Source organism: Bufo bufo, chromosome 4, assembly GCF_905171765.1.
Source record: "Bufo bufo chromosome 4, aBufBuf1.1, whole genome shotgun sequence".
Taxonomy (NCBI): Eukaryota; Metazoa; Chordata; class Amphibia; order Anura; family Bufonidae; genus Bufo; species Bufo bufo.
In genome coordinates, this window is record NC_053392.1 from 361,214,418 (window position 1) to 361,238,105 (window position 23,688).

Here is a 23,688-nt window from a genome sequence, read left to right on the forward strand (position 1 = left end):
TTGGATTCTCTAATGAGTGACCATAAAGGATCTGTGGTTGCTGACTGGATGAGGCATTCCTAAGGAAGTCTTGGTGGTACGTTTGTATCACGGTCGGCGTGGTTATCACATACGTGACACAGAGGGAGGGAACGAGGAAGGCCCTGCCCAAGTGAGAGGGAAGATGGTGACCCCTGACTCACCTGGCGGCTGGCACCTGGCTGCCCTGACGTCCCTAGACGGGTTCCTCACCCGTACGCCGATCACGTGCCTAAAGCCCTGGCTTTCCCTGAGCTGAGCCCTAGGTAGTGAACAGGGCGATGGAAACACTAGTCCGCACCACTAACTCTAAGGGAAAACACCAAGGGGAGGACAGACAACACAGACTCAACATATATTCCCAGGTGGGCGACAACAGGAGACAACAATAAGCCCAACAGGGATCCGGAGGGTAGCACTCAGGAACGACAACCAGGATTAACCACTCCAGTGGGTCAGTATAGATGTCCAGGCAGGAAGCTTTATAACTGGCAACTAGAGAAGTGTGAGGGGAGAATATAAGGAGGTAGGGAGTGGCAGACAAGAAACAGCTGAGGAGGAGAAGCTACGGATCCCTGAGAGAGACAAAAAGGATAGCAAGGCAAACACAGAAAACAATCACTAAGAAACAACGTGATCTTTAGATATAGAGCGCGCAGCCACCCGCTGCGACTTCCTGACCCCGGGTATAACGGAGTCAGACGTGGCTCTTGATACCCTCGTGACAGTACCCCCCCTTTCACGAGGGGCCTCCGGACACTCAGGACCAGGTCTCTCCGGATGAGAGGCATGGAAAGTCTGAATTAACCTGTTGGCGTTTACCTCTGACGCTGGAACCCACATTCTTTCCTCGGGACCGTAACCCCTCCAATGCACCAGATACTGAAGAGAGCGGCGGACCCGACGAGAATCAACAATTCTGGCTATTTGAAACTCCAGATTACCAGCCACAATGACAGGAGGAGGTGGCAGCGGCGATGGTTCTAGAGGTGGAACATACTTCTTGAGTAACGATTTATGGAAGACGTTATGGATCTTAAAAGTCTGAGGTAGCTCCAGGCGAAAAGCCACAGGGTTAATGACGGCTACTATTTTATAGGGACCAATGAACCTAGGACCCAGTTTCCAAGAAGGAACCTTCAACTTAATATTCCTAGTAGACAACCACACATAGTCATTCACTCCTAGGTCCGGACCTGGCGACCGTTTCTTATCGGCCATGCATTTATATTTACCACTCATCTTTTTCAAGTTAACTTGCACCTTCTGCCATACCGATGAAAGAGATGAAGAAAACCTTTCCTCTTCGGGAACCCCAGAAGACCCCCCCTCTTTGAAAGTACAAAATTGGGGATGAAAACCGTATGCACCAAGGAATGGTGACTTGCTAGTGGACTCCTGATAATGATTATTTATGGCAAACTCAGCTAACGGTAAATATGATGACCACAACTCTTGGTTTTCAGACACAAAACACCTTAAATATGTTTCTAGGTTTTGGTTGGTACGCTCAGTCTGTCCATTCGACTGAGGATGGAAAGCTGAGGAAAAGGACAAGTGAACCCCCAAACGGGAACAAAAAGCTTTCCAAAACTTAGAAATAAACTGGGTTCCCCGATCCGAAACCACATCGGAAGGGACCCCGTGAAGCTTCACGATTTCACTGATAAACACCTGAGCGAGAGTTTTAGCATTAGGAAGTGCGGGTAGCGCAATAAAGTGTACCATTTTGCTAAACCTGTCTACTACTAAAATAACTGTTTTACCCGCCGACAACGGTAAGTCAGTGATGAAATCCATTGACAGATGTGTCCATGGCCTATTGGGGATGAAAAGTGGCAATAAAGACCCTGCTGGACGTGTATGAGAGACTTTCGCGCGTGCACAAGTAGAACAAGTAGACACGAAATCCATTACATCCTGACGCAACCTTGGCCACCAAAAACGACGAGATAAAAGCTCCAAGGTTGCTTTACTACCCGGGTGTCCAGCAAGTGCCGAATTATGATGTTCTTTTAATAATTCAAGACGCAGGTTTAACGGTACAAACAATTTCTCTGAGGGGCAAGAGGCCGGGGCATCCCCCTGAGCCTCTAACACCTTTCCCTCTAGAACAGAGTGTACAGCAGAGACAACCACTACTCTTTGTAAAATAGGTACCGGATCACAAACATTACCCCCTCCAGGGAAACTACGAGATAATGCGTCTGCCTTGGTATTTTTTGCCCCAGGACGATAAGTGATTACAAAGTTAAATCTGGTAAAGAATAGCGACCACCTAGCTTGTCTAGGGGTGAGACGCTTAGCCGATTCTAGGTACAGAAGGTTCTTGTGATCCGTAATCACCGTGACGGGGTGGATTGCTCCCTCTAAGAAGTGACGCCACTCTTCAAGCGCCAGTTTAATCGCCAACAGTTCCCTATTTCCAATATCATAATTCTCCTCCGCAGAAGATAATTTTTTGGAAAAGAAAGCGCAAGGACGCCATTTGCCAGGAGACGGACCCTGAGACAATACAGCTCCCACTCCCACCTCTGACGCATCTACCTCGACAATAAAAGGCTGGGAGACATCAGGTTGAATTAGAACAGGTGCCGAGGTAAACCTCTCCTTTAGAGAGGAAAATGCATCTTTAGCGGCGTCAGACCATTTGGAAAAATCCGTCCCCTTCCTAGTCATGTCGGTAAGGGGTTTAACGATCACTGAATAATTTTTAATGAACTTTCTATAGAAATTAGCGAAACCCAAAAACCGTTGTAGGGCTTTAAGGTTCTCAGGAAGATCCCAATCTAAAATTGCCTGGACCTTCCCAGGATCCATGCGGAAACCTGAAGCAGATAATAGATATCCCAGGAACTGTAATTCCTGAACAGCGAAGACACATTTTTAAATTTTCGCATTTAATTTATTCGTCCGTAGGACCTGCAGTACTTGCCTGACATGCACCTCATGTGTTTTAAGATCAGCCAAATAAATTAAGATATCATCTAGGTATATGACTACAAACCTGCCGATGAGATGACTAAAAATATCATTAACGAAATGTTGGAAGACAGCAGGGGCATTGGTCAGACCGAAAGGCATAACTAGATTTTCATAATGCCCCTCAGGGGTGTTAAAAGCTGTCTTCCACTCATCCCCTTTCCTGATACGAATCAGATTGTAGGCCCCCCTAAGATCAAGTTTGGAGAACCACTTAGCACCCGCAATCTGATTAAAAAGGTCAGGAATGAGAGGAAGAGGGTATGGGTCACGGATGGTTATCTGGTTTAACTCACGGAAATCTAAGCAAGGACGCAGGCCCCCATCTTTCTTTTTAACAAAGAAAAACCCTGCAGCCACAGGTGAAGAAGAGGGTCTGATGTGTCCCTTAGCCAGACTCTCGGAGATATAATCTTTCATGGCTTGTCTCTCGGGACCCGAAAGATTATACAACCTGGACTTGGGTAATTTTGCCCCGGGAATCAGGTTAACCGGGCAATCATAAGGACGATGAGGTGGTAGTTTCTGACAACCCTTTTCAGAAAAAACAGCCTCAAAGTCCGAAATAAATGTAGGTAGGGAAGCTATGGAGGCGATTAAGCAATTGTTATTTAAGCAATTCTCTCTGCAATGCTCACTCCACTCCAATATCTTCCTGGCCTGCCAATCCACCACTGGATTGTGCGCTACCAACCAGGGAAGACCCAATACCACCGGAGAGGGAAGGCCCTCCAGAACGTAACATGAAAGACACTCATTATGGTGGTCCCCTACCCGAAGGTGTAAATTACGAACAATGTGGGTGAGGTTTCTCTGAGACAGAGGAGCAGAATCTATAGCGAATACGGGAATAGGTCTCTGCAGCGTACAGAGAGACAAACCCATAGTGCGGGCAAAATGGGCATCAATCAAGTTTACCCCTGCTCCACTGTCTAGAAAAACAGAAATAGACTCCGTCTTAACACCAAAAACAATGACCGCTGGTAACACAAATTGAGATGTTCGTATGGAGGAAACGTATACCCCCGGCTGACATCCTCCGCACAGCCCGGGGTTAGTAGTTTTCCGACGGTCTTTTGTTTTTGAGAAAGGAGGGACAGACATTAATGAAATGACCCCTCCCCCCACAGAAAAAACAAGCCCCCCCCCTACGGCGAACCTCGGGAGGACGGACCTGACGAGAAGTTCCGCCTAGCTGCATAGGCTCATCTAAGTCAGTACAGGCTGACTGTTGCTTGGGAGAGGTAACCAATTGCTCCGGAATTTTCGATCTCTCCCTAAGACGTCTAACTATTCTGATAGAGAGGGACATAACAGCATCAAGGGAAAGGGGGGTCTCATACAGCGCCAGTGCATCCTTAACCCTTTCAGATAACCCAGAGCAGAACTGACTCCTGAGAGCCGGGTCGTTCCACTGAGTATCCGTAGCCCACCTACGGAACTCTGAGCAATATTCCTCTGCTGACCGATCTCCCTGTAGAAGTCTCCGTAACTTCGACTCAGCCAGGGCGACTCGGTCAGGGTCATCATATATGAGACCCAAAGCCCCAAAAAATCCCTCCACTGACCGAAGAGCCTGAGAACCAGGGGGTAACGAGAACGCCCAGGATTGCGGATCCCCCTGAAGCAGGGAAATGACAATCCCTACCCGCTGTTCTTCATGACCTGAGGAGTAAGGGCGCAACTTAAAATATAATTTGCAGGCCTCACGGAACGTCGCAAATTTGTCCCTTCCCCCAGAAAATCTGTCGGGAAGAGCAACCTTGGGTTCAGTGACAACCTGGTTACCCATAGCAACCGCTGGGGGTGCGGTCTGCTGCATTTGCTGCTGTTGTTGGAGAACAGACGCCTTCAATCCTGCCACCTCCAAAGACAGGCTTTGAAGCTGTTCTGCCAAGGCATCAATAGGATCCATATTGGATTCTAAGTAGAGAGAGAAAAAAAAAACAACAAACAAAAAATTATATAAATTATTTTTATTTATTTTTTTCTCAAAAAGTAAGGGCCAGTTATAATATCACGGTCGGCGTGGTTATCACATACGTGACACAGAGGGAGGGAACGAGGAAGGCCCTGCCCAAGTGAGAGGGAAGATGGTGACCCCTGACTCACCTGGCGGCTGGCACCTGGCTGCCCTGACGTCCCTAGACGGGTTCCTCACCCGTACGCCGATCACGTGCCTAAAGCCCTGGCTTTCCCTGAGCTGAGCCCTAGGTAGTGAACAGGGCGATGGGAACACTAGTCCGCACCACTAACTCTAAGGGAAAACACCAAGGGGAGGACAGACAACACAGACTCAACATATATTCCCAGGTGGGCGACAACAGGAGACAACAATAAGCCCAACAGGGATCCGGAGGGTAGCACTCAGGAACGACAACCAGGATTAACCACTCCAGTGGGTCAGTATAGATGTCCAGGCAGGAAGCTCTATAACTGGCAACTAGAGAAGTGTGAGGGGAGAATATAAGGAGGTAGGGAGTGGCAGACAAGAAACAGCTGAGGAGGAGAAGCTACGGATCCCTGAGAGAGACAAAAAGGATAGCAAGGCAAACACAGAAAACAATCACTAAGAAACAACGTGATCTTTAGATATAGAGCGCGCAGCCACCCGCTGCGACTTCCTGACCCCGGGTATAACGGAGTCAGACGTGGCTCTTGATACCCTCGTGACAGTTTGTGCTGCTTTCAATCTGTTTTTTCTGCAGTTTTTTCTAGTCCCTGAGGATATATTAACAATATTAAAAGCCTGGAGAACCCTCTAATGTTAGACTCTGACTGCTGGCCCTCCACCAATTATTAAAACTTTGTGAACACTCTATACTCAGTTTTTGTAGATATGTCCTATAAATCCAAAAAGAGCTTTGTGGTTCTTAAGAATTATCTGGTGGCTCTATTTAAAAATACTGTATGTGCTGCAGCCCAGGTGGAGTCAGAGTGGAAGAGGAGAGTTGTAGTCACAGTGGCTATCCTATTGATGTTTCTCCCTAGGGCCAGGACAGTGACAGTAGGCGTAGGGCACACCTTTTCTTCACTCAGAGGTTTCTGTCTGATGGTAGTTGAGGTGCCCTTGACATTGTAGGTTTGGTGTCGGTGCTTAGCATAAGGTGTACGCTGCAATGACTACCGTATGGTGTAGGAGTCAGAAAACCCGGCTAGTGGTAGAAAAATAAACATCTCTTCAAATTGCTAAATGGTAGTTGTAGTACATCCAAACACCTTGATGCACAGTTTCGTCTGAACATAGGGCAAATCTTTTGCCCAGATTGGGAGGTATGGAGGCTGGCAAAACTAGGAGTTATGGCACTCTTTGTACATTATCCTTCTACAGTCTCGGCCAAAAGTTTTGAGAATGACACAAATATTAGTTTTCACAAAGTTTGCTGCTAAACTGCTTTTAGATCTTTGTTTCAGTTGTTTCTGTGATGTAGTGAAATATAATTACACACACTTCATACGTTTCAAAGGCTTTTATCGACAATTATATGACATTTATGTAGAGTTGAGCGAACACCTGGATGTTCGGGTTCGAGAAGTTCGGCCGAACTTCCCGGAAATGTTCGGGTTCGGGAGAGAGGTCCCATAACAGAGAGGTCCCGTAACAGAGAATCTGGCTTCATGTCAGCACAGAATCAGTCTTCATGTCATAGCAGAGAATCAGGCTTCACGTCACCCACCACTGGAACAGGCCACTGTCACATATTTAGGCCCAGGCACCCAGGCAGAGGAGAGAGGTCCCATAACAGAGATTCAGGCTTCATGTCAGCAGAGAATCAGTCTTCATGTCATAGCAGAGAATCAGGCTTCACGTCATCCACCACTGGAACAGGCCACTGTCACATATTTAGGCCCAGGCACCCAGACAGAGGAGAGAGGTCCCGTAACAGAGAATCTGGCTTCATGTCAGCACAGAATCAGTCTTCATGTCATAGCAGAGAATCAGTCTTCATGTCATAGCAGAGAATCAGGCTTCACGTCACCCACCACTGGAACAGGCCACTGTCACACATTTAGGCCCTGGCACCCAGACAGAGGAGAGAGGTCCCGTAACAGAGAATCTGGCTTCATGTCAGCACAGAATCAATCTGCATGTCATAGCAGAGAATCAGGCTTCACGTCACCCACCACTGGAACAGGCCACTGTCACATATTTAGGCCCAGGCACCCAGGCAGAGGAGAGAGGTCCCATAACAGAGAATCAGTCTTCATGTCATAGCAGAGAATCAGCCTTCACGTCACCCACCACTGGAACAGGCCACTGTCACACATTTAGGCCCCGGCAACCAGACAGAGGAGAGGTTCATTCAACTTTGGGTTGCCCCGCAATATAATGGTAAAATGAAAATAAAAATAGGATTGAATGAGGAAGTGCCCTGGAGTACAATAATATATTGTTAAGGGGAGGTAGTTAATGTCTAATCTGCACAAGGGATGGACAGGTCCTGTGGGATCCATGCATGGTTCAATTTTATGAACGTCAGCTTGTCCACATTGGCTGTAGACAGGCGGCTGCGTTTGTCTGTAATGACGCCCCCTGCCGTGCTGAATACACGTTCAGACAAAACGCTGGCCGCCGGGCAGGCCAGCACCTCCAAGGCATAAAAGGCTAGCTCTGGTCACGTGGACAATTTGGAGACCCAGAAGTTGAATGGGGCCGAACCATCAGTCAGTACGTGGAGGGGTGTGCACAGGTACTGTTCCACCATGTTAGTGAAATGTTGACTCCTGCTAACACGTTCCGTATCAGGTGGTGGTGCAGTTAGCTGTGGCGTGGTGACAAAACTTTTCCACATCTCTGCCATGCTAACCCTGCCCTCAGAGGAGCTGGCCGTGACACAGCTGCGTTGGCGACCTCTTGCTCCTCCTCTGCCTTCACCTTGGGCTTCCACTTGTTCCCCTGTGACATTTGGGAATGCTCTCAGTAGCGCGTCTACCAACGTGCGCTTGTACTCGCGCATCTTCCTATCACGCTCCAGTGTAGGAAGTAAGGTGGGCACATTGTCTTTGTACCCGGGATCCAGCAGGGTGGCAACCCTGTAGTCCGCACACGTTAAAATGTGGGCAACTCTGCTGTCGTTGCGCAGGCACTGCAGCATGTAGTCGCTCATGTGTGCCAGGCTGCCCAGAGGTAAGGACAAGCTGTCCTCTGTGGGAGGCGTATCGTCATCGTCCTGTGTTTCCCCCCAGCCACGCACCAGTGATGGGCCCGAGCTGCTTTGGGTTCCACCCCGCTGTGAACATGCTTCATCCTCATCCTCCTCCACCTCCTCCTCATCCTCATCCTCCTCGTCCTCCAGTAGTGGGCCCTGTCTGGCCACATTTGTACCTGGCCTCTGGTGTTGCAAAAAACCTCCCTCTGAGTCACTTTGAAGAGACTGGCCTGAAAGTGCTAAAAATGACCCCTCTTCCTTCTCTTCCTCCTGGGCCACCTCCTCTTCCATCATCGCCCTAAGTGTTTTCTCAAGGAGACATAGAAGTAGTATTGTAACGCTGATAACGGCGTCATCGCCACTGGCCATGTTGGTGGAGTACTCGAAACAGCGCAACAGGGCACACAGGTCTCGCATGGAGGCCCAGTCATTGGTGGTGAAGTGGTGCTGTTCCGCAGTGCGACTGACCCGTGCGTGCTGCAGCTGAAACTCCACTATGGCCTGCTGCTGCTCGCACAGTCTGTCCAGCATGTGCAAGGTGGAGTTCCACCTGGTGGGCACATCGCATATGAGGCGGTGAGCAGGAAGGCCGAAGTTACGCTGTAGCGCAGACAGGCGTGCAGCAGCAGGGTGTGAACGCTGGAAGCGCGAACAGACGGCCCGCACTTTATGCAGCAGCTCTGACATGTCGGGGTAGTTGCGAATGAACTTCTGCACCACCAAATTCAGCACATGCACCAGGCAAGGGATGTGCGTCAAACCGGCTAGTCCCAGAGCTGCAACGAGATTTCGCCCATTATCGCACACCACCAGGCCGGGCTTGAGGCTCACCGGCAGCAACCACTCGTCGGTCTGTTGTTCTATACCCCGCCACAACTCCTGTGCGGTGTGGGGCCTGTCCCCCAAACATATGAGTTTCAGAACGGCCTGCTGACGTTTACCCCGGGCTGTGCTGAAGTTGGTGGTGAAGGTGTGTGGCTGACTGGATGAGCAGGTGGAAGAAGAGGAGGAGGAAGCCGAGTAGGAGGAGGAGGAGACAGGAGGCAAAGAATGTTGCCCTGCGATCCTTGGCGGCGGAAGGACGTGCGCCAAACAGCTCTCCGCCTGGGGCCCAGCCGCCACTACATTTACCCAGTGTGCAGTTAGGGAGATATAGCGTCCCTGGCCGTGCTTACTGGTCCACGTATCTGTGGTTAGGTGGACCTTGCCACAGATGGCGTTGCGCAGTGCACACTTGATTTTATCGGACACTTGGTTGTGCAGGGAAGGCACGGCTCTCTTGGAGAAGTAGTGCCAGCTAGGAACAACATACTGTGGGACAGCAAGCGACATGAGCTGTTTGAAGCTGTCTGTGTCCACCAGCCTAAATGACAGCATTTCATAGGCCAGTAGTTTAGAAATGCTGGCATTCAGGGCCAGGGATCGAGGGTGGCTAGGTGGGAATTTACGCTTTCTCTCAAATGTTTGTGAGATGGAGAGCTGAACGCTGCCGTGTGACATGGTTGAGATGCTTGGTGACGCAGGTGGTGGTGTTGGTGGTACATCCCATGTTTGCTGGGCGGCAGGTGCCAACGTTCCTCCAGAAGCGGAGGAAGAGGCCGAGGCGGCGGCAGCAGCAGAAGAGGCCGAGGCGGCAGCAGCAGAAGAGGTAGCAGGGGGAGCCTGAGTGACTTCTTTGTTTTTAAGGTGTTTATTCCACTGCAGTTCATGCTTTGCATGCAGGTGCCTGGTCATGCAGGTTGTGCTAAGGTTCAGAACGTTAATGCCTCGCTTCAGGCTCTGATGGCACAGCGTGCAAACCACTCGGGTCTTGTCATCAGCACATTGTTTAAAGAAGTGCCATGCCAGGGAACTCCTTGAAGCTGCCTTTGGGGTGCTCGGTCCCAGATGGCGGCGGTCAGTAGCAGGCGGAGTCTCTTGGCGGCGGGTGTTCTGATTTTGCCCACTGCTCCCTCTTTGTCTTTTGCTACGCTGTTGGCTCGGTCTCACCACTGCCTCTTCCTCCGAACTGTGAAAGTCAGTGGCACGACCTTCATTCCATGTGGGGTCTAGGACCTCATCGTCCCCTGCATCGTCTTCCACCCAGTCTTGATCCCTGACCTCCTGTTCAGTCTGCACACTGCAGAAAGACGCAGCAGTTGGCACCTGTGTTTCGTCATCATCAGAGACGTGCTGAGGTGGTATTCCCATGTCCTCATCATCAGGAAACATAAGTGGTTGTGCGTTAGTGCATTCTATCTCTTCCACCCCTGGGGAAGGGCTAGGTGGATGCCCTTGGGAAACCCTGGCAGCAGAGTCTTCAAACAGCATAAGAGACTGCTGCATAACTTGAGGCTTAGACAGTTTCTCTGATATGCATGGGGGTGATGTGACAGACTGATGGGCTTGGTTTTCATGCGCCATCTGTGCGCTTTCTGCAGAAGACTGGGTGGGAGATAATGTGAACGTGCTGGATGCACTGTCGGCCACCCAATTGACTAATGCCTGTACCTGCTCAGGCCTTACCATCCTTAGAACGGCATTGGGCCCCACCAAATATCCCTGTAAATTCTGGCGGCTACTGGGACCTGAGGTAGTTGGTACACTAGGACGTATGGCTGTGGCAGAACGGCCACGTCCTCTCCCAGCACCAGAGGGTCCACTAACACCACCACGACCATGTCCACGTCCGCGTCCCTTACTAGTAGTTTTCCTCATTGTTACCGTTCACCACAATAAGAAAAATATTATTCGGGCCAATGTATTGAATTAAAATTCAGGCCTTTTTTTACAGACACCTAACACTGTCTGGCTGTCTATTTAGGTACCGTATTACACTAATACAGGCACACAAGTAATGACAGATTTGGTTGAATATAAATGTGAGGCCTATTTTTTACGCGCTGTGTGACAGATATACCTTTAATCACAGAATTAGAATTGTATCTGCACTGTAGCGTGTGTGTTACGTTTTTCAGAATGACACTATCAGCACCTTCAATCTAAGATATCCTTTTTGGGATAGATTTAAAGTAGGCCTGATATAGCAGAAACTACTAATTTTGAGAATGGCAAATTTGGGAATAGTTTTTCAACCCAGAACAAAAACTGTGCTTTTACGGTCACTACAAATAATTTGAATAGCTAAAACAGTACAGATTTTGTTGAATATAAATGTGAGGCCTATTTTTCACGCGCTGTGTGACAGATATACCTTTAATCACAGAATTAGACTTGTATCTGCACTGTAGCGTGTGTGTTAAGTTTTTCAGAATGACACTATCAGCACCTTCAATCTAAGATATCCTTTTTGGGATAGATTTAAAGTAGGCCTGATATAGCAGAAACTACTAATTTTGAGAATGGCAAATTTGAGAATAGTTTTTCAACCCAGAACAAAAACTGTGCTTTTACGGTCACTAAATATAACTTGACCAGCTAAAACTGTACTGATTTGGAGGAATAGAAATGTCAGGCGTATTTTTTACACGCTGTGTGATAGATATACCTTTAATCACAGAATTAGACTTGTATCTGCACGGTAGCGTGTGTGTTAAGTTTTTCAGAATGACACTATCAGCACCTTCAATCTAAGATATCCTTTTTGGGATAGATTTAAAGTAGGCCTGATATAGCAGAAACTACTAATTTTGAGAATGGCAAATTTGGGAATAGTTTTTCAACCCAGAACAAAAACTGTGCTTTTACGGTCACTAAATATAACTTGACCAGCTAAAACTGTACTGATTTGGAGGAATAGAAATGTCAGGCCTATTTTTTAGGCGCTGGGTGACAGGCTCAACTTGCCCCTGATGTAGTATATGGCCAAAAAATAACCACACTATTGATGGTTAAATGCACTTGATGAAAGCTTGACCCTGATGTAGGATATAGCAAAAAATAACCACACTATTGATGGTTAAATGCACTTGGGTGACACAGGCTCAGCCTGCACCTGATATAGTATATGGCCAAAAAATAACCACACTATTGATGGTTAAATGCACTTGATGAAAGCTTGACCCTGATGTAGGATATAGCAAAAAATAACCACACTATTGATGGTTAAATGCACTTGGGTGACACAGGCTCAGCCTGCACCTGATGTAGTATATGGCCAAAAAATAACCACACTATTGATGGTTAAATGCACTTAGGTGACACAGGCTCATCCTGCACCTGATGTAGGATATAGCAAAAAATAACCACACTATTGATGGTTAAATGCACTTGGTGGTAGCTTGTGCTGGTGCACCACAAGCCACAAAATGGCCGCAGATCACCCCAGAAAAAAGTGATATAAAAACGCTCTGGGCAGCCTAAAAAAAGTGAGCAATTCAATATCAGCACTTCAATGATCCACAGCTGGAGATCGATCACTGAATTAAGTCTTTTGGAGGAGTTAATCTGCCTAATCTCGCCCTAACGTCGCAGCAGCAACCTCTCCCTACGCTTGTATCAGCAGAGTGACGTGCAGCGCTACGTGACCCAAGCTTATATAGAGGCTGGGTCACATGCTGCACTGGCCAATCACAGCCATGCCAATAGTAGGCAAGGCTGTGATGGCCTCTTGGGGCAAGTAGTATGACGCTTGTTGATTGGCTGCTTTGCAGCCTTTCAAAAAGCACCAAGAAAGCGCCGAACACCGAACCCGAACCCGGACTTTTACGAAAATGTTCGGGTTCGGGTCCGTGTCACGGACACCCCAAAATTCGGTATGAACCTGAACTATACAGTTCGGGTTTGCTCATCCCTACATTTATGCAAAGAGTCAGTATTTGCAGTGTTGGCCCTTCTTTTTCAGGACCTCTGCAATTTCGACTGGTAATGCTCTCAATCAACTTCTGGGCCAATTCCTAACTGATAGCAACTCATTCTTTTATAATCACTTCTTGGAGTTTGTCAGAATTAGTGGGTTTTTGTTTGTCCACCCGCCTCTTGAGGATTGACCACAACTTCTCAATGGGATTGAGATCTGGGGAGTTTCCAGGCCATGGACTCAAAATGTCAACGTTTTGGTCCCCGAGCCACTTAGTTATCACTTTTGCCTTATGGCACGGTGCTCCATCATGCTGGAAAATGCATTGTTCTTCACCAAACTGTTGTTGGATTGTTGGAAGAGGTTGCTGTTGGAGGGTGTTTTGGTACCATTCTTTATTCATGGCTGTGTTTTTGGGCAAAATTGTGAGTGAGCCCACTCCCTTGGATGAGAAGCAACCCCACACATGAATGGGCTCAGGATGCTTTACTGTTCGCATGACACAGGACTGATGGTAGCGCTCACCTTTTCTTCTCCGGACAAGCCTTTTTCCAGATGCCCCAAACAATCGGAAAGAGGCTTCATCGGAGAATATGACTTTGCCCCAGTCCTCAGCAGTCCATTCACCATACTTTCTGCAGAAGATCAATCTGTCCCTGATGGGTTTTTTTTGGAGAGAAGTGGCTTCTTTGCTGCCCTTCTTGACACCAGGCCATCTTCCAAAAGTCTTCGCCTCACTGTGCGTGCAGATGAGCTCACACCTGCCTTCTGCCATTCCTGGACAAGCTCTGCACTGGTGGCACTCCGATCCCGCAGCTGAATCCTCTTTAGGAGACGATCTTGGCGCATGCTGGACTTTCTTGGATGCCCTGAAGCCTTCTTAACAAGAATTGAACCTCTTTCCTTGAAGTTCTTGATGATCCTGTAAATTGTTGATTGAGGTGCAATCTTAGTAGCCACAATATCCTTGCCTGTGAAGCCATTTTTATGCAACGCAATGATGGCTGCACGCGTTTCTTTGCAGGTCACCATGGTTAACAATGGAAGAACAATCATTTCAAGCATCACCCTCCTTTTAACATGTCAAGTCTGCCATTTTAACCCAATCAGCCTGACATAATGATCTCCAGCCTTGTGCTCGTCAACATTCTCACCTGAGTTAACAAGACGATTACTGAAATGATCTCAGCAGGTCCTTTAATGACAGCAATGAAATGCAGTGGAAATTTTTTTTTGGGGATTAAGTTAATTTTCATGGCAAAGAAGGACTATGCAATTCATCTGATCACTCTTCATAACATTCTGGAGTATATGTAAATTGCTATTATAAAAACTTAAGCAGCAACTTTTCCAATTTCCAATATTTATGTAATTCTCAAAACTTTTGGCCACGACTGTAGAGTCCCTTATTAGTAGAATCTATGGCTGGCAAGGACGTGACCAATTGGGAAGGGTGTCTTAACGGTGTTCCTCACCATGCTGATTATGTGCTGACTGAATACAAATTATGAGTAGAGATGAGCGAATTTTTCAAAAATTTGATTCGGGCGGTTCGCCGAATTCTCTAAAACATTTGGTTCGATACAAATTTATTTGCGGCTAATCATGCTAAAAAACTGATATTTCCTGGCAGCAGAGAGACTTAATAGTGGTGTAGAACACTGTAGAATACTGTGAGTTAGTATGACATGCAGATGACAGGCGTCGCTTTTAGAATCACTGCACACCTCACTTATTTGGGAAGTCATGGGACCAAAACTGACCAAATAACTCAAGTATGAACTCAGCCTTACAGGTCGATTTTAGTGTCAAGAAGAAGCGCACTCCTTTTACACCGTCGTCAGCTGATTCCAAATAGATGGCTACAGAACCTGTTCTATTAAACACTTATACAAGTAGAGCCCCCTGACAGAGTGGAGAGGGTGTCAGCAGTAATTTTGTGTTGACGTCACTGATTATTTTGCCCTTCCTCTGATCCGTCAGAACAATAACCCCCAGAAAAGCATCCTGTCTGTAAAGCATCTGCCTTCACTCGGTCAGCATTTGGTCAGTAATCCATCAATATTGTTAATGACAAACAAAACAGGAGTGGATCCAAAACAGAGATGACCGAGTCAACCATTCAAGAACCACTGGGTTGCTGGTCAAGACATGACAGCTAGATGACACCAGGAGCTCAGGCCTCTCACTGCGACTCCTAATGCCATGCCCCCTTTACTCTGCTACAACTTTTGCCTGCGCCAGAAACATTTAGGCCTCTGCCAATCCCCTGTGCATGGCCTGGCACTTCTCTGTCTGACATAGATCAAATAAATAAATAAAAACACAGCCGAGTGGGTAATTTTACCCCCAACACTCCACACTGACTGACTGCTACCGCCGCTGCCTCCGTGAACCCCTGCACCAATACTTTCTGGGAAAGATATGCTCCTGCAAAGTGGGTGGTCTACCCCGGCAAGTTTGACTCCCGACCTCCCACTGCTGCCACCCTGCTGACTCTCGGCCACACTAGCGACTTGATGGCTCCACCGCTGCCTCACGGACAAGCTGCCACCCTCTTCTCCTGATGATGATGAAGCCCCTAATTCACCCGGCTCCCAAGTGCGATCAGCTACATCATAATCATTGAGTACTGTCTGCACTTCACTGATGTCCTCCTCAATGGTCTCTGGGTTAGGAGCCTGACCGCTCGCAACACCAGCTCCCACGCCAATTTCCTCATCACTACTTGCCCGCCTACCGGAGGAAGCGGCGGATGTCTCTTCCAGATATTGGCTGGGCAGTAGATGCTGACTGTCCTTTAGTAGCTCGTCCTCTCTGAAAAGTTTGAGCTGAGACTATGGCATATAATACTTCTCATGGTGAGGGAACTGAAAATGACAGAGGAAGGTTCAGGACAGGTGGGGGCACAGGGCCTGCTCCCAGGCCATGCCAACTAAGTATCGTGTCAGAAGAACCCAGCGACTATTGGCTGGGGGTGTCTGATGTCACTTGGGACGAAGTGGATGACCGAGTTAACCATTTAACAACCGCTGGGTTGCTGGTCAAGACACGACCTGTGCCTCTGCCAGAAACATTTAAGCCTCTGCCAATCCCCTGTCTGACATACTGTTAGATTAAATAAAAAAAATAAAAAGGAAATTAAAACACCCCAAAAAAGTCTGTAATTTTCTCACTTCACCACACAACTGCTAATAGGCCCTTTTTTTCCCCACTAATACTCGCCAAAAAGGGCTTTAGACCATATAACTGCACCGCTGAACGGCAAATAGGCCCTTATTTTTTCCACTTATACCCGCCCCAAAAGGCTTTAGAACATATAACTGCACTGCTGAACAGCAAATATATATATATTTTGCCACTAATACACGCCAAAAAGGGCTGTAATTTTCTCACTTCACCACTAGAGTTGAGCGAATCCGAACTGTAAAGTTCGGGTTCGTACCGAACTTTAGGTTTTTCGGCACCCGGACCCGAACCCGAACATTTACCTCAAAGTTCGGGTTCGGTGTTCGGCGCTTTCTTGGCGCTTTTTGAAAGGCTGCACAGCAGCCAATCAACAAGCATTATACTACTTGCCCCAAAAGGCCATCACAGCCATGCCTACTATTGGCATAGCTGTGATTGGCCAACTGCAGCATGTGACCCAACCTATATTTAAGCTGGAGTCATGTAGCGCCGCCCGTCACTCTGCTCGGATTAGAGTAGGCAGAGGCTGCAGCTGCTGTGAGGGAGAGATCAAAGAGAAATCTTATGAAGAACTGTTTTTTGTACTCAGCGATCTACAGCAAAAGTGCTTTGTGGGTGCAGTGCACAATTTTTTTAAGCCTGCCCTGAGCCAACTACTGCTGAAAACGAACTTTTTTTTCTTCAGTTAGTCAATATCAATACATGATCGGCAGCCATTTTATACAACGATAGTGCACCAGCACAGGCTATCTGCAAGTCCAGCTTTGGCATACTGGGGTGAAAAAAGCCTCTGATATACTGCACATCTGGGATTAGACAAGCATAAGTGACTGTCACAGTTAGGACAGAAATACAGCTTTTTAGTGAGGGTGAAAAAACCCTCTAATATACTGCACATCTGGGATTACACATGCATGAGTGACTGTTACATTTAGGCCATAAATATGGCTTTGGCATACTAGGGTGAAAAAAACCTCTCATATACTGCACATCTGGAATTAGACAAGCATAAGTGACTCTCACATTTAGGACAGAAATGCCGCTTTTTGGTTAGGGTGAAAAAACCCTCTAATACACTGCACATCTGAGATTACACGTGCATAAGTGACTGTCACATTTAGGACAGAAATACAGCTTTTTGGTTAGGGTGAAAAAACCCTCTAATTTACTGCACATCTGGGATTACACGTGCATAAGTGACTGTCACATTTAGAAAAGAAATACAGCTTTTTGGTTAGGGTGAAAAAACCCTCTAATATACTGCACATCTGGGATTACACGTGCATAAGTGACTGTCACATTTAGGACAGAAATACAGCTTTTTGGTTAGGGTGAAAAAACCCTCTAATATACTGCACATCTGTGATTACACGTGCATAAGTCACTGTCACATTTAGGACAGAAATACAGCTTTTTGGTTACTGGGGTGAAAAAACCCTCTAATATACTGCACATCTGTGATTACACGTGCATATGTCACTGTCACATTTACGACATAAATAAAGCTTTTTGGTTAGGGTGAAAAAACTCTCTAATATACTGCACATCTGGGATAAGACATGCATAAGTGAGTGTCACATTTAGGCCACAAATACCTCTGTCATATAGAGTTAAAAAATATATATAGATTGCAATACCCTACATCAGGGTTTATATTGGCGGTTAATTATTTTTTAACATACTTAACCACTTTTTACTTTGCTTTGTGAACGCTAACTATGAGGCAAACATCTAATAAGTGACATGGTCATGGTCGTGGTGGTGGTGTTGGTGGAGCCTCTGGTGCAGGGAGAGGACGTGGCCGTTCTACCACAGCAATTGGACCTACTGAACCTACTACCTCAGGTCCCAGTAGCCTCCAGAATCTAAAGCGATATTTGGTCGTGCCTAATGCCGTTCTATGAATGGTAAGGCCTGAGCAAGTACAGGCGCTAGTCAATTGGGTGGCCGACAGTGGATCCAGCACGTTCACATTATCTCCCACCCAGTCTTCTGCAGAAAGCGCACAGGTGGCGCCTGAAACCCATGCCCATCAGTCTGTCACATCACCCCCATGCATATTGGGAAACCTGTCTGAGCCTCAAGTCATGCAGCAGTCTCTTATGCTGTTTGAAGACTCTGCTGGCAGGGTTTCCCAAGGGCATCCACCTAGCCCTTCCCCAGGGGTGGAAGACATAGAATGCACTGACGCACAACCACTTATTTTTTCTGATGAGGACATGGGAATACCACCTCAGCACGTCTCTGATGATGACGAAACACAGGTGCCAACTGCTGCGTCTTTCTGCAGTGTGCAGACCGAAAAGGAGGTCAGGGAGGAAGACTGGGTGGAAGACGATGCAGGGGACGATGAGGTCCTAGACCCCACATGGAATTAAGGTCGTGCCACTGACTTTCAGACCTCAGAGGAAGAGGCAGTGGTGAGACTGAGCCAACAGCGTAGCAAAAGCGGGAGCAGGGTGCAAAAGCAGAGCAGCCGTCGCCAAAACAGTTCGCCTGCTACTGGCCACCGTCAACAGGGACCGAGCGCACCAAAGGCAGCTTCAAGGAGTTCCCTGGCATGGCACTTCTTCACACAATGTGCTGACGACAAGACCCGAGTGGTTTGCACGCTGTGCCATCAGAGCCTGAAGCGAGGCATTAACGTTCTGAACCTTAGCACAACCTGCATGACCAGGCATCTACATGCGAGACACGGGCTGCAGTGGGGTAAGCACCTTTAAAACCAAGAAAGGGCTCAAGCCCATCCTGCTCCCTCTTCTGCTGCTGCCTCGGCCTCTTCCTCCACCTCTGGAGAAACGTTGGCACCTGCCGCCCAGCAAACAGAGGATGTGCCACCAACAACACGACCTCCGTCACCAAGCATCTATACCATGTCACACGGAAGCGTTCAACTCTCCATCTCACAAACCTTTGAGAAAAAGCGTAAATTCCCACCTAGCCACCCTTGATCCCTGGCCCTGAATGCCAGCATTTCTAAACTGCTGGCCTTTGAAACGCTGTCATTCTGGCTGATGGAGACGGACTGCTTCAAACAGCTCATGTCGCTTGCTGTCCCACAGTATGTCGTTCCCAGCCGCCACTACTTCTCCAGGAGAGCCGTGCCTTCCCTGCACACCAAGTATCGGATAAAATCAAGTGTGCACTGCGCAACGCCATCTGTGGCAAGGTCCACCTAACCACAGATATGTGGACCAGTAAGCACGGCCAGAGACGCTATATCTCCCTAACTGCACACTGGATAAATGTAGTGGCGGCTGGGCCCCAGGCGGAGAGCTGTTTGGCGCACGTCCTTCCGCCGCCAAGGATCGCAGGGCACCATTCTTTGCCTCCTGTTGCCTCCTCTTCCTACTCGGCTTCCTCCTCCTCTTTTACCACCTCCTCATCCGGTCAGCGACAGACCTTCACCACCAACTTCAGCACAGCCAGGGGTAAATGTCAGCAAGCCATTCTGAAACTGATGTGTTTGGGGGACAGGCCCCACACCGCGCAGGAGTTGTGGCGGGGTATAGAACAGACCGACGAGTGGTTGCTGCCAGTGGGCCTCAAGCCCGGCCTGGTGGTGTGTGATAATGGGCGAAATCTCGTTGCAGCTCTGGAACTAGCCGGTTTGACGCACATCCCTTGCCTGGCGAATGTGCTGAATTTGGTGTAGCAGTAACTCATTCACAACTTCCCCGACATGTCAGAGCTGCTGCATAAAGTGCGGGCCGTCTGTGCGCGCTTCCGGCTATCTCATCATCGCTGTCTGCTCTACAGCGTAACTTCGGCTTTCCCACTCACTGCCTCATATGCGACGTGCCCACCAGGTGGAACTCCACCTTGCATATGCTGGAGAGACTGTGCGAGCAGCAGCAGGCTATAGTGGAGTTTCAGCTGCAGCACACACGGGTGAGTCGCACTGCGGAACAGCACCACTTCACCACCAATGACTGGGTCTCTATGCGAGACCTGTGTGCCCTGTTGCGCTGTTTCAGCATGGCCAGTGGCGATGACGCCGTTATCAGTGTTACAATACCACTTCTATGTCTCGATGAGAAAACACTTAGGGCGATAATGAAAGAGGATGTGGCCCAGGAAGAGGGGTCATCTCTAACACTTTCAGGCCAGTCTTTTAGAAGTAGCTCAGAAAAAGGATTTTTGCAACAGCAGAGGCCAGGTACAAATTTTGCCAGCCAGGGCCCACTACTGGAGGACGAGGAGGAGGAGGATGAGGAGGAGGAGGATGGGGATGAAGCATGTTCACAGCGGGGTGGTATCCAACGCAGCTCGGGCCCATCACTGGTGCGTGGCTGGGGGGGAAAGGGAGGACGCAGACGATACGCCTCCCACAGAGGACAGCTTGTCCTTACCTCTGGGCAGCCTGGCACACATGAGCGACTACATGCTGCAGTGCCTGCGCAATGACTGCAGAGTTGCCCACATTTTAACGTGTGCTGACTACTGGGTGGCCACCCTGCTGGATCTCCGTTACAAAGACAATGTGCCGTCCTTAATTCCCTCACTGGAGCGTGATCGGAAGATGCGTGACTACAGGCACACGCTGGTAGACGCGCTCCTGAGAGCATTCCCGACTGATGCTGGGGGACAAGTGGAAGCACAAGGCGAAGGCAGGGGAGGAGGAAGAGGTCGCCAACGCAGCTGTCAACACCTCAGAAGGCAGGGTTAGCATGGCTGACATGTGGAAAAGCTTTGTCGCCTCGCCGCAACAACCGGCCCCAACTGCTGATATGGAGCGTGTTAGCAGGAGGCAGCATTTGAACAACATGGGGGAACAGTACCTGTGCACACGCCTACACGTACTGACTGCCCCATTAAACTTCTGGGTCTCCAAATTGTCCACATGGCCAGAGCTTTCCCTGTATGCCTTAGAGGTGCTCGTCTGCCCTGCAGCCAGTGTACTCTCTGAACGTGTATTTAGAACGGCAGGAGGCGTCATTACAGACAGACGCAGCCGCCTGTCCACAGCCAACGTGGACAAGCTCACGTTCATTAAAATGAACCAGGCTTGGATCCCACAAGACTTGTCTGTACCATGTCCAGAATAGACATTTATACCACCATCAAACATACATTCTTGTACTCAAGTCAAGTGCAATGATTCTTTGTTTTCTTTTGTTATATTTGTCCCAATATTTTGGGGGCTGCCTACCCCAATAAAAATAAAAAAAAACATTGTTGGCTACCTCCTCCTCCTCCATTGCTGCCTCCACCTACAACACCACATTCACCGCCTCATCAACCTCCGACTCCATATCCACCTCCTTCTCTGAGTTGCAGGTTAATAATTTGTAATTTTTAGTTATTTTATTTCATTTTAAGTTATTTCCCTCCCCACATTTGTTTGCAGAGCAGTTGCCATGCTCTTAAGCACATTTTACTGCCTTTTACATCCCTCTAGCCTTTTCAAGGACTATTTTAGAACCATTTTAATGCACAAAAGTGCCAATTTTAGTTCCCTAAATTGAAAAAAATCGTATTTTCAATTGTCGGGTGACATTTTTCTATTTTTGGCGTATACAAACCCCTGCTGTGCCTGGGTGACAGGGGCCTAAATCTCTCAAAATCCTCTGTTGTATTGCTGGGTGACATGAACCCCCTTTTGCCGTGAATGAACCCCTGTTGTGCCTGGGTGACAGGGGCCTAAATCTCTCAAAATCCTCTGTTCTATTGCTGGGTGACAAGAACCCCCTTTTTCCGTGAATGAACCCCTGCTGTGCCTGGGTGACAGGGGCCTAAATCTCTCAAAATCCTCTGTTCTATTGCTGGGTGACAAGAACCCCCTTTTGCCATGAATGAACCCCTGCTGTGCCTGGGTGACAGGGGCCTAAATCTCTCAAAATCCTCTGTTGTATTGCTGGGTGACATGAACCCCTTTTTGCCGTGAATGAACCCCTGCTGTGCTTGGGTGACAGGGTCCTAAATCTCTCAAAATCCTCAGTTCTATTGCTGGGTGACAAGAACCCCCTTTTGCCGTGAATGAACCCCTGCTGTGCCTGGATGACAGGGGCCTAAATCTCTCAAAATCCTCTGTTGTATTGCTGGGTGACATGAACCCCCTTTTGCCGTGAATGAATCCCTTCTGTGCCTGGGTGACAGGGGCCTAAATCTCTCAAAATCCTCTGTTCTATTGCTGGGTGACAAGAATCCCCTTTTGCCGTAAATGAACCCCTGCTGTGCCTGGGTGACAGGGGCCTAAATCTCTAAAAAATCCTCTGTTGTATTGCTGGGTGACATGAACCCCCTTTTGCCGTGAATGAACCCCTGCTGTGCCTGGTTGACAGGGGCCTAAATCTCACAAAATCGTCTGTTCTATTGCTGGGTGACATGAACCCCCTTTTGCCGTGAATGAACCCCTGCTGTGCCTGGGTGACAGGGGCCTAAATCTCTCAAAATCCTCTGTTCTATTTCTGGGTGACAAGAACCCCCTTTTGCCGTGAATGAACCTCTGCTGTGCCTGGGTGACAGGGGCCTAAATCTCTCAAAATCGTCTGTTCTATTGCTGGGTGACATGAACCCCCTTTTGCTGTGAATGAACCCCTGCTGTGCCTGGGTGACAGGGGCCTAAATCTCTCAAAATCCTCTGTTCTATTGCTGGATGACAAGAACCCCCTTTTGCCGTGAATGAACCCCTGCTGTGCATGGGTGACAGGGGCCTAAATCTCTCAAAATCCTCTGTTGTATTACTGGGTGACATGAACCCCCTTTTGCCGTTGATGAACCCCTACTGTGCCTGGGTGACAGGGGCCTAAATCTCTCAAAATCCTCTGTTGTATTGCTGGGTGTCATGAACCCCCTTTTGCCGTGAATGAACCCCTGCTCTGCATTGCTGACAAGGAACTAAATTTAGTGAAAACATCTGTTACTGATCGGAAGATGCGCTACTACAAGCGCACCATGATGATAGCATACCCACCTGACAGCGGGGGCACAGTGGAAGCATAAGGCGAAGGCAGAGGAGGAGGAAGAGGTCGCCAACGCAGCTGGGGCACCGCCAGCACCTGAGAAGGCAGGGTTAGCATGGCCAAAATGTGGAAAAGCTTTGTCAGCCTTGGAGGTGCTGACCTGCCCTGCAGCCAGTGTATAGTGTGAACGTGTGTTTAGCACGGCAGAGAGCATTATCACAGGCCGCAGACAATGTGGAAAAGCTTACGTTTATTAAAATGAACCAGGCATGGATCCCACAGGACTTGTCCGTACCTTGTGCAGAATAGACATTTATACCAGCCTCAACCATCCATTCTTGTACTCAAGAATATCCCAATATTTTGGGGGATACCCCAATTTAAAAATAAAAAATAACACAAATCAGTGTTGGCTACCTATTCCTCCTTCACCACCGCTTCCACCTACACCGCCACATCAACCTACACCGCCACATTCACCCATCCACCGCCTCCTCAACCTCCTACTCCTAGATCCAGATTGTTATTTTTAATTTTTCGATATTTTATGTTATTTTAAGTCATTTCCCTATCCACATTTGTTTGTGCAGAACAGTTGGCATGCTCTTAAGCACATTTTGATGCTTTTTGCAGCCCTCTAGCCCTTTCCTGGACTATTTTAGAGCCATTTTAGTGCCCAAAAGTTCGGGTCCCCATTGACTTCAAT